Source organism: Procambarus clarkii, unplaced genomic scaffold, assembly GCF_040958095.1.
Source record: "Procambarus clarkii isolate CNS0578487 unplaced genomic scaffold, FALCON_Pclarkii_2.0 HiC_scaffold_654, whole genome shotgun sequence".
NCBI lineage: Eukaryota > Metazoa > Arthropoda > Malacostraca > Decapoda > Cambaridae > Procambarus > Procambarus clarkii.
Window position 1 is genome coordinate 79,488 of NW_027189687.1, and position 12,737 is coordinate 92,224.

Sequence of the window (12,737 nt, forward strand, 5' to 3'; positions counted from 1 at the left end):
TTAATTCCCGTAGCCTCTCCTCGTAGCTCATACCTCTCAGCTCGGGTACTAGCCTGGTGGAAAACCTTTGTACCTTTTCGAGTTTGGTCTTATCCTTGACTAGATATGAACTCCATACTAGGGTTGCATACTCCAGGATTGGCCTGACATAAGTGGTATACAAAGTTATGAATTACACAAATTTTACAAATTTGTGTAATTCACAAATTACACAAATTTCTGAATGCCGTTCATATGTTGGCCAGCCTGGCATATGCCGCTGATGCTATCCTCTTGATATGGGCTGCAGGGAACAGGTCTGGCGTGATGTCCTTCTCCAAGTCTTTTTCTCTGACTCATGGCAAATTTCATCTACCAGGGTTAAACTCTAGCAACCATTTGTTCGACCATTCCTTCAGCTTATCTAGGTCTTCTTGAAGCCTCAAGCAGTCCTCCTCTGTCTTAATCCTTCTCATAATTTGGCATCGTCAGCAAACGTTGAGAGAAATGAATCTATACCCTCCGGGAGATCATTTACATATATCTGAAACAAAATAGGACCGAATACAGAGCACTGTGGGACTCCACTGGTGATTTCACGCCAATCCGAGGTCTCTTCCCCTCACCGTAACTCCCTGTTTCCTATTGCTCAGGTACTCCCTTATCCACTGGAGCACCTTACCAGCTACACCTGCCTGTCTCTCCAGGTTATTTACCAACCTCTTATGCGGTAGTGTGTCAATGGCTTTCCGAGAATCCAAGAAAATGCCGTCCGCCCAACCTTCTGTTTCTTGCTTAATCTTTGTCACCTGGTCGTAGATTTCTATTAAGCCAGTCTGTGTGGTGTGTGTGTGTGGAGGGGGAGGAGTAGTTAGTAACAGTTGAGAGGCAGGCCTAAAGAGCAGAGCTCAACCCCCTGAAGCAAAACAAGGTTTATACAACTAGGTGAATACACACTGTGATGGGAAAGTGTAGATGGTAAGGCAGTCCTCACTTTGGCTGATGTTAATGCCTAATCACATTTAGAGAAAAAAAAAGATAAAAAAATGTTGACTGCTTGGCTTGTTTCCTGTCGGAAGTGAGAGGGAGGAACACGTAAAACAAATCGTATAAAAAAATGAAACTTTAATTTACTTTAAACACAAATGAAAAGAAAGACAAGTCCCATGGCAATGTACAGTGCAATCTAAAAACAGAGACAAATGCAAGAACACAATATAAAATAAAATAGTGGTTACGTTAGACAAAATAGTAAATGGTACTGAGAATATTGGCTTTGGCTGAGACCTTCCGTAGTATACAGAGCCAGAGAGCTTAGTATGCCAGAGAGAGATGTCAACTCTTAGAGCACTAGGATATTCTGAGGTCCACAGCTCGTGTGTGGCTATTTATATGGGGGTGTAGATGGCGCTGGCGTCGAGGACAGTCGTCGATCCACCAATCGGGAAGAGCGCTTGCTTGATGTGGTAGTTTGGTGGTTGACGACGGTGGCGAGCCGGCCGGAGGGAGTGTGGAGTGAAGCGAGTTTAGGGTACGTTTTACCCCCTGGTCAAAACGTTTTGTGCTACTGGTATACGTATCTTGAAGTTAGCATCTTCTTGTTGTATATATATGAGTAACTTTATGTAGAGAAGAGCAGGCTCAATCTCTCTTGAAAGAGATTACCGTCACAACACACACACACACACACACACACTGTACACACACACTGTATACTAAGCAATCCCTGCTTCCTCACCCCCAGGACTTCTTCCTGACCCAAGCAGGCCTAAGGAAGACCTAAGCCCTCCACCCCCCACTCCACCTCCCCCTGAACCCCTGGCAACTACCTCACAGGAGGAGGAGCCTACCCAAGTAGCAATGACCATAGAACAACCTCCTACACTTGTAGGGAGTGTGGGTGAAATTGGATATAAGAAAGTGAGCTTCAAGGTAATGTACTCAAACATTGATGGGATTACCAATAAAGCAAGTGAACTGGCAGAAAGGGTGCAAGAAGAAAACCCTGATGTAATAGGACTAACGGAAACAAAATTGTCAGGAATCATAACAGATGCTGTGTTTCCAAAGGACTACTATATAGTAAGGAAAGAGAGGGAAGGGAGAGGAGGTGGAGGAGTGGCCCTGCTGATAAGGAAGGACTGGAGTTTTGATGAGATGGAAATTCCGGGCTGTGACGGATTCAGAGATTACATAACAGGAACTATAACAATGGGTGGACCTAAGATAATAGTGACAGTCATTTACAACCCTCCCCTAAATGACAGAAGACCTAGACAGGAGTTTGATAGGAACAACATGGCAACCATTAATATAATAGAGAGAGCAGCTTCAGTTGCCTGCTGGAATGGCTCAAGACTCTTAATCATGGGTGATTTCAACCATGGAAAGATAGACTGGGAGAATGGGGACCCACATGGTGGTGCAGATACGTGGCGAGCTAAACTCTTGGAAGTGGCAACAAGGAATTTTCTGAGCCAGCATGTCAAGGAACCCACAAGAGTGAGAGGCAATGATGAAACAGCTAGACTCGACTTAATATTCACCCTGAATGAGTCAGAAATAAGGGAAGTCAAAGTTGAAGCCCCCATAGGAATGAGTGACCACAGTGTACTGACCTTTGAGTACTTGGTGGAGGTAGGGATAACCTATCCAAGGATGGGAGTGGAGGGGAAAAGACTGAATTACCGAAGAGGAAAATATGACGAGATGAGGAACTTCCTCAGGGGAATACCATGGGAAACAGAACGCTGAAGACAGGTTTATCCCCGTCCAAAAGGAGAAAAACGAAAAACAACAGAAAAACCCATGGTTCAACCAGGAATGTAAGGTAGCGAAACAACTGAGTAAAAGAACATGGAGAAACTACAGAAATAACAGAACACCAGAGAGCAGGGAGAGATACCAGAGGGCCAGAAATGAGTACATCAGAGTGAGGAGGGAAGCAGAGAGACAGTTTGAAAATGACATAGCGAGTAAAGCCAAGACCCAACCATATTTGCTCCACAGCCACATCAGGAGGAAAACAGTAGTGAAGGAACAAGTGATGAAGCTGCGGAAAGGGGAGAACAGATACACAGAGAATGACAAGGAGGTGTGTGAAGAACTCAACAAGAGATTCCAGGAGGTCTTCACAATAGAACAAGGAGAAGCCCCTGCACTAAATGAGGAGGCGGCAAACCAAGCAACCTTGGAGGAATTTGACCTCACCAGTGATGAGGTCAAAAGGTGTCTGCTGGAGCTAGATGTGACAAAGGCTGTTGGGCCTGATAGAATCTCACCATGGATACTAAAGGAAGGTGCAGAAGCACTAAGTGTGCCACTCTCTATGGTGTATAACAGGTCACGGAAACAGGAGACTTACCAGAAAGTTGGAAGACAGCTAACGTGGTCCCAATATACAAAAAGGGTGACAGGCAAGAGGCACTGAATTACAGGCCAGTTTCCTTAACTTGTATACCATGCAAGGTGCTGGAGAAGATCGTGAGGAAAAGGCTCGTAGAGCATCTGGAGGGAAATAACTTTGTAACGCACCACCAACATGGGTTCAGTGATGGTAAATCGTGCCTCACAGGTTTAATAGAATTTTATGACCAGGCAACAAAAATTAGGCAGGAAAGAGAAGGGTGGGCCGACTGCATTTTCCTGGATTGCCAAAAAGCCTTTGAGACAGTACCCCATAAAAGGCTGTTAAAAAAGTTGAGCAACAGGCAGGAGTAAAAGGGAAGGTGCTCCAGTGGATAAGGGAGTACTTAAGCAAAAGGAAACCGCGAGTAACGGTGAGGGGGGAGACATCAGAGTGGCGAGATGTCACCAGCGGAGTCCCACAGGGCTCAGTACTTGGACCCATCCTGTTTCTAATATATGTGAACGATCTTCCAGAGGGTATAGACTCATTCCTCTCAATGTTTGCTGATGATGCAAAAATTATGAGAAGAATCAAGACGGATGAAGATAGACAGAGACTACAGGATGACCTGGATAAACTGGAGGAATGGTCTAGAAAATGGCTGCTAAAGTTCAACTCGGGAAAGTGTAAGGTGATGAAATTATGCGAAGGGAGCAGGAGGCTGAACACAAGGTATCATCTGGGAGGGGAAATCCTGCAAGAGTCAAATAGAGAGAAGGATCTGGGGGTTGATATCACACCGAACCTGTCCCCAGAGGCCCACATCAAAAGAATATCATCAGCGGCATATGCTAGACTGGCCAACATAAGAACTGCCTTCAGAAACTTGTGTAAGGAATCTTTCAGAACCCTGTTTACCACTTATGTAAGACCAATCCTGGAGTATGCAGCTCCAGCCTGGAGTCCATACCTAGTTAAACACAAGACAAAGTTAGAGAAGATTCAGTGCTATGCCACCAGGCTCGTCCCGGAACTGAGAGGATTGAGCTACGAGGAAAGGCTAAAGGAGCTGATCCTCATATCCCTGGAAAACAGAAGAGTAAGGGGAGACATGATAACCACCTACAAAATTCTCAGGGGAATTGACTGGGTGTACAAAGACAAACTCTTCAGCACGGTTGGGACACGAACAAGGGGACACAGGTGGACACTTAGTACCCAGATGAGCCACAGAGACGTTAGAAAGATTTTTTTCAGTGTCAGAGTAGTTAATAAATGGAATGCACTAGGAAGTGATGTGGTGGAGGCTGACTCCATACACAGTTTCAAATGTAGATATGATAGAGCCCAGTAGGCTCAGGAATCTGTACACCAGTTGATTGACAGTTGAGAGGCGGGACCAAAGAGCCAAAGCTCAACCCCCGCAAGCACAATTAGGTGAGTACAATTAGGTGAATACACACACACACACACACACATACAATAACAAATGCAGTGTTCCCACAGGACTATTATGTTATGAGGAAAGAGAGGGAAGGAAGAGGTGGTGGTGGTGTAGCTCTGCTGGTAAGAAAAGGCTGGGATTTTGAGAAGTTAGTTGTTCAGGGATGTGAAGGTTTCAGTGACTACATAATAGGAACAATAACAACTGGAGAGCAAAAAATTATAGTCGTAGTCATATATAATCCGCCACCAAATGACAGAAGACCCAGACAGGAATATGATAGAAACAATATAGCCACCATTAACATAATAGAGAGAGCAGCTTCTATTGCTAGCAGGAATGGATCTGGACTACTAATCATGAGAGACTTCAACCATGGGAAGATAGATTGGGAGAACAGAGACTCGCATAGAGGACCAGAAACATGGAGAGCTAAGCTGCTGGACGTGGTAACAAGAAACTTTCTAAGCCAGCACATCAAGGATTCAACAAGAATGAGAGGAGAGGATGAACCAGCAATGCTTGATCTGATATTTACCCTAAATGAGTGGGATATAAGGGAAGGCGATGAGTCACAATAACGTGGCTGAAGTATGTTGACCAGACCAGACACTAGAAATTGAAGGGACGACGACGTTTCGGTCCGTCCTGGACCATTCTCACAATCGACTTGAGAATGGTCCAGGACGGACCGAAACGTCGTCGTCCCTTCAATTTCTAGTGTGTGGTCTGGTCAACATATAAGGGAAGTCAAGATGGAAGCGCCCTTGGGAATGAGTGATTACAGTGTATTGAACTTTGAGTACCTGGTAGAGCTAGGAATTATCCCCCCAAAAAAAGAACTAGGAAACAAAAGGCTGGCATACCGAAAGGGTAATTATGAGGAGATGAGAAGCTTCCTAAGGGAAATACCTTGGGACACAGACCTCATAGCTAAGTCTGTACAAGATATGATGGACTATGTCACCCAAAAGTGTCAGGAGGCAGTAAGCAGATACATCCCGGCCCAAAAGGAAAAATTCGAGAAGCAAAAGAAGAATCCATGGTATAATAGGGCATGTATGGAAGCAAAGAAACTGAACAAAAGGGCGTGGAGGAACTTCCGGAATAAGAGAACACCAGAAAGCAGAGAGAGATACCAGAGAACCAGGAATGAGTATGTCAGGGTGAGAAGAGAAGCAGAGAAAAGTTTTGAAAATGATATAGCAAACAGAGCCAAGACCGAACCAAAGCTACTCCACAGTCACATCAGAAGGAAAACAACAGTGAAAGAACAGGTAGTGAAACTTAGAACAGGCGAGGACAGGTATACAGAGAATGACAAAGAGGTGTGTGATGAACTCAACAAGAGGTTCCAAGAGGTCTTCACAACAGAACAAGGTGAGGTCACTGTGCTAGGAGAAAGGGAAGTAAACCAGGCGGCCTTGGAAGAGTTTGAAATTACGAGAGAGGAGGTCAAGAGACATCTGCTGGCCCTGGATGTTAGAAAGGCTGTTGGTCCAGACGGGATCTCGCCATGGGTACTGAAAGAGTGTGCAGAGGAACTTTGCTTGCCACTCTCCATAGTGTATAGTAGGTCACTGGAGACGGGAGACCTGCCAGAAATATGGAAGACGGCGAATGTGGTCCCAGTATACAAAAAGGGCGACAGGCAAGAGGCACTGAACTACAGGCCAGAATCCTTGACTTGTATACCATGCAAGGTGACGGAGAAGATCGTGAGAAAAAACCTGGTAGCACATCTGGAGAGAAGGGACTATGTGACAAATCGACAACATGGGTTCAGGGAGGGTAAATCTTGCCTGACTGGCTTAACAGAATTCTATGACCAGGTAACACAGATTAAGCAAGAAAGAGAGGGCTGGGTGGACTGCATTTTCTTGGATTGTCGGAAAGCCTTTGACACAGTACCGCATAAGAGGCTGGTACATAAGCTTAAGAGACAGGCAGGTGTAGCTGGTATGGTGCTCCACTGGATAAGGGAGTACCTAAGCAATAGGAAGCAGAGTTACGGTGAGGGGTGAGACCTCCGATTGGCGTGAAGTCACCAGTGGAGTCCCACAGGGCTCTGTACTCGGTCCCATCTTGTTTCTGATATACGTAAATGATCTCCCGGAGGGTATAGATTCATTTCTCTCAATGTTTGCGGACGATGCCAAAATTATGAGAAGGATTAAGACAGAAGAGGACTGTTTGAGGCTTCAAGAAAACCTAGACAAACTTCCGGAATGGTCGAACAATTGGTTGCTAGAGTTTAACCCAACCAAATGTAATATAATGAAGATAGGTGTAGGGAGCAAGAGGCCAGATACAAGGTATCATCTGGGAGAGGAAATTCTTCAGGAGTCAGAGAAAGAAAAAGACTTGGGAGTTGATATCACGCCAGACCTGTCTCCTGCAGCACATATCAAGAGGATAACATCAGCGGCATATGCCAGGCTAGCCAACATACGAACGGCATTCAGAAATTTGTGTAAAGAATCATTCAGAACTTTGTATACCACATATGTCAGGCCAATCCTGGAGTATGCAGCCCCAGCATGGAATCCATATCTAGTCAAGGATAAGACTAAACTGGAAAAGGTTCAAAGATTTCCCACCAGACTATTACCCGAGCTGAGAGGTATGAACTACGAGGAGAGACTACGGGTATTAAACCTCACTTCGCTGGAAGACAGAAGAGTTAGGGGGACATGATCACCACATTCAAGATTCTCAAGGGAATTGATAGGGTAGATAAAGACAGGCTATTTAACACAAGGGGCACACGCACAAGGGGACACAGGTGGAAACTGAGCTCCCAAATGAGCCACAGAGATATTAGAAAGAACTTTTTTAGTGTCAGAGTGGTTGACAAATGGAATGCATTAGGAAGTGATGTGGTGGAGGCTGACTCCATATACAGTTTCAAGTGTAGATATGATAGAGCCCAATAGGCTCAGGAATCTGTACACCTGTTGATTGACGGTTGAGAGGCGGGACCAAAGAGCCAGAGCTCAACCCCAGCAAGCACAACTAGGTGAGTACACATACACTCACATGTGTGAGTGTATGTGTTTGATATTTTCTAGAGATATTAGAAAGAACTTTTTTTAGTGTCAGAGTGGTTGACAAATGGAATGCATTAGGAAATGATGTGGCGGAAGCTGACTCCATACACAGTTTCAAGTGTAGATATGATAGAGCCCAATAGGCTCAGGAATCTGTACACCTGTTGATTTAACGGTTGAGAGGCGGAACCAAAGAGCAAGAGCTCAACCCCCCGCAAACACAACTAGGTGAGTACAACTAGGTGAGTACATACAACGTAGTCCCGATATAGAAGAAAGGGGATAGACAGGAGGCACTAAACTACAGGCCAGTGTCCCTAACCTGCATACCATGCAAGCTGCTGGAGAAGATTGTGCGATGAAAGTTAGTGGAACATCAAGAGCGAAAGAACTTCGTAACACAGCATCAACATGGGTTCAGGGATGGCAGGTCCTGCCTCACAGGGTTACTTGAATTCTACGACCAGGCAACAAAAATCAGGAAAGAGAAAGGTGGGCAGACTGCATATTTTTGGATTGCCAGAAAGCCTCTGATACAGTACCACACAAGAGGTTAGTGAAAAAGCTGGAGATGCAGGCTGGAGGGAAAGGGAAGGTACTTCATTTGATATAGGAGTACGTAAGCAACAGGAGACAACGAGTCAGTGTGAGGGGTAAGGTCTCAAATTGGTTGAGACGTTACAAGTGGAGTCCCGCAGGGGTCAGTCCTTGGACCTATACTGTTTCTTATATATGTAAATGATCTCCCAGAGGGTATAGACTCGTTTCTCTCAATGTTTGCTGATGATGCAAAAATTATAAGAAGGATTGAAACCGAGGATGATAGTAGGAGGCTATAAGATGACCTAGACAGACTGAGTGAATGGTCCAACAAATGGCTGTTGAAGGTCAACCCAAGCAAATGCAAAGTAATGAAACTAGGCAGTGGAAACAGGAGGCCAAACACAAGATACAGAGTAGAAGACGAAGTACTTAATGAAACGGACAGAGAGAAAAAGATCTAGGAGTTGATATCACACCAAACCTGTCTCCTTAAGCCCACATAAAAAGAATAACGTCTGCGGCATATGCGAGGCTGGCTAACATCAGAACAGCGTTCAGGAACCTGTGTAAGGAATCATTCAGAATCTTGTACACCACATATGTAGGACCAATCCTGGAGTATGCGGCCCCAGCATGGAGCCCGTACCATGTCAAGCACAAGCCGAAGCTGGAAAAAGTTCAAAGGTTTGCCACTAGACTAGTCCCAGAACTAAGAGGCATGAGGTACGAAGAAAGGCTGCGGGAAATGCATCTTACGACACTGGAAGATTGAGTAAGGGAAGACATGATCACATCCTACAAAATCCTCAGGGGAATCGACTGGGTAAACAAGGATAAACTATTCAACACTGGTGGTACGCGAACAAGGGGACACAGGTGGAAACTGAATACCCACATGAGCCACAGGATCGTTAGAAAGAACTTTTTCAGTGTCAGAGTAGTTAACAAGTGGAATGCATTAGGCAGTGATGTGGTGGAGGCTGACTCCATACACAGTTTCAAGTGTAGATATGATAGAGCCCAGTAGGCTCTGGAACCTGTTCACCAGTTGATTGACAGTTGAGAGGCGGGAACAAAGAGCCAGAGCTCAACCTCCGCAAGCACAACTAGATGAGTACACACACACACACAGGGAGGGAGCCGGCCGGCCGAGCGGACAGCACGCTGTACACGTGATCCTGTGGTTTCGGGTTCGATCCCGGGCGCCGACGAAAAACGATGGGAAAAGTTTCTTTCACCCTAGCCCCTGTTACCTAGCAGTAAAATAGGTACCTGGGAGTTAGTCAGCTGTCACGGGCTGCTTCCTGGTGTGTGTGTGTGTGTGTGTGTATGTGTGTGTGTGTGTGTGTGTGTGTGTGTGTGTGTGTGTGTGTGTGTGTGTGTGTGTGTGTGTGTGTGTGTGTGTGTGTGTGTGTGTGTGTGTGTGTGTGTGATTCAGTCTACAGTTTAGTTTGCAATTTAGTCTACAACAGTCTACAATTTAGGGTGTGTTGTGTATGATTCTCTGTTATGTGTGGCTGTAAATACGAACAGCTCCTCACTCAAATAAGACTGAATTTCTCAGTTCTCGAATTTCCCAGATTTTTTTTTTTTTACTTTTTTTTATCTTTGTTTAATAAAACACAATATAAATCATATATACATAAATTTTACAAGGCAATACTACATTACATATATAGTATTATTCTCTGTAAACAGGTGTTTCATTTTTACAGAACATGAACATTAAACCCCTAAAAGTTATATTTATTTTTCTTTAAATAATTTACAATATTGGAGATTATAATTACATTAATTTACAGGGGAATTATTAAATTTATATATATATATATATATATATATATATATATATATATATATATATATATATATATATATATATATATATATATATATATATATATATATATATATATATATATATATATATATATAACAAAGTCCTTTTGTAACAAAGTTCAAATAAAGTAAATATATATGTGTACATACAAAAGAATGGGGGTGGTAGGAGAAGATAATATTAGTGTTCAGTGAGAAACCACAAGGTCTCCTCTGAATACTTTTTATTTTCTTCTCCGAGGCTATGGGTCCCCACATTGGCACCAGAGGTGGTACCCTCACAAACTTATATATATATATATATATATATATATATATATATATATATATATATATATATATATATATATATATATATATATATATATATATATATATAGATGGAAGAGGATGGAAGAGAGAATTGGGGACTTGGACTCCCACGATGCCCTCTACCTTCTCACAAAGTGCCTTACCCTGCCCAGGCTAACATACTTCTTAAGGTGTGCACCAACTTTTGGCAACCCACTTCTAAATCAATATGATGAGCTCCTCAGGTCAATATTCAGGAAGGCGCTCAACCTAGATTTAGATGACAGTCAGTGGGACCAAGCAACACTACCAGTGAGATTTGGAGGGATAGGCATACGAAAGGCAATTGAGGTAGCACTTCCAGCATTCTTATCCTCATGTACAGCAGCCAACGAATTGGTAGGGCAGATCCTACCAGAGCGTATGAGAGAGACAGCGGGAACTCGTGATCAAACGTTCATCGAAGCAGCCAGACAATGGGACACCATTGCACACCCTCAACCCCGACCACAAGTCCCAAAAGACCACAAGCAGGCCCACTGGGATAGCCCCATAATGGAAAAGACTGTCACAGCAATGATTGACAACGCTGATGCTGAAAACAAAGCCCGCCTCCTAGCGGTAACAGCACCCCACGCCGGGGATTTTTTATTTGCTGTGCCCAATGCAGCCCTGGGAACTCGCCTCAGTCATGACGCTCTCCGCATTGGAGTTGCTCTTCGCCTTGCCGCCCCCATCCTCACCGAACATAGGTGCATCTGCGGAACTGCGATGGCAGACCAATATGGTCGTCATGGTCTGGTATGTCGTAAATCACAGGGTAAAATTGCAAGACATGAAGAAGTCAACGACATCATCAAGAGGAGCCTCGCCACAGCCCGCTGCCCGGCACAAAGAGAACCACACTTATCCAGACCTAACGACCCTCAGAAGCGCCCTGATGGGGTCACCTTGCTACCTTGGAAGGATGGTAAGCAAGTGGTATGGGACTACACGTGCGCTGCCACACTGGCCAGTACCTACCTCCACTACAGCACACGTGAAAGCGGTGGTGCTGCTTCTTTCAGGGAATCGCAGAAAATTATTAAATACAGAGGTCTAGCACACTGCTACAGCTTTGTTCCGATCGGCTCGGGGACCCTCGGTTCGTGGGGAAAATGTGCATTGAAGTTCCTGAAGGAATTGGGGGACAAATTGATCAGCGCTACAAAAGACCAGAGAGCAAAAAGTTTCTTGTTCCAGCGCCTCAGTGTTGCGATTCAGAGGGGAAATGCCTGTTGCGTCTTGGGCACTAGTCCAACTTCAGAGGAATTCGAAGAAGTGTTTGACTTGCAGCAATGATCGAACCCGTCTGTGACATTCATCAATGTTTCCCATTGTTGTGTTCTTCAAGAGATCCATAACCTTTAAGCACCTTTTTGCATTATTATTTTTGTATCAACCCATGTATATCTTGTAACCATCAAATGCATAATAAAGCACAAAAAATATTCAAGGAAGGGGGTGGTAGGAGAAAAGCACACAGAAACTGTATTGGAGGGGATCTAAACATTCCCTCTAATGCGTTATGCGTGGTTTCCTCTGAGGCTATGGGTCCCCCTTCTTCCAGCTAGAGGTGGTACTCCCTTCCTATGTGAAAAAAAAAAAAAAAAAAAAAAAAAAAAAAAATATATATATATATATATATATATATATATATATATATATATATATATATATATATATATATATATATATATATATATATATATATATGTCGTACCTAGTATTGTTGAAAAGCAGAGGTGCAACAGGTACTCTGAGAGAGAACTCTATCAACATCAGAGGCCCGAGACTGTTCAACACGCTTCCACTACACATAAGGGGCATAACTGGCAAACCCCTCACAGTGTTCAAGAGAGAACTGGATAAGCACCTCCAAAGGATACCTGATCAACCAGGCTGTGACTCATACGTCAGGCTGCGAGCAGCCGCGTCTAACAGCCTGGTTGATCAGTCCAGCAACCAGGAGGCCTGGTCGACGACCGGGCCGCGGGGACACTAAGCCCCGGAAGCACCTCAAGGTAGCCTCAAGGTAGTAGCCAGAACGCACTTCTCAGCCTACAATTCAGGGCCCGATTTGCCTAATAAGCCAAGTTTTCCTGAATTAATATATTTTCTCTTTTTTTTTTCTTATGAAATGATAAAGCTACCCATTTAATTATGTATGAGGTCAATTTTTTTTTATTGGAGTTAAAATTAA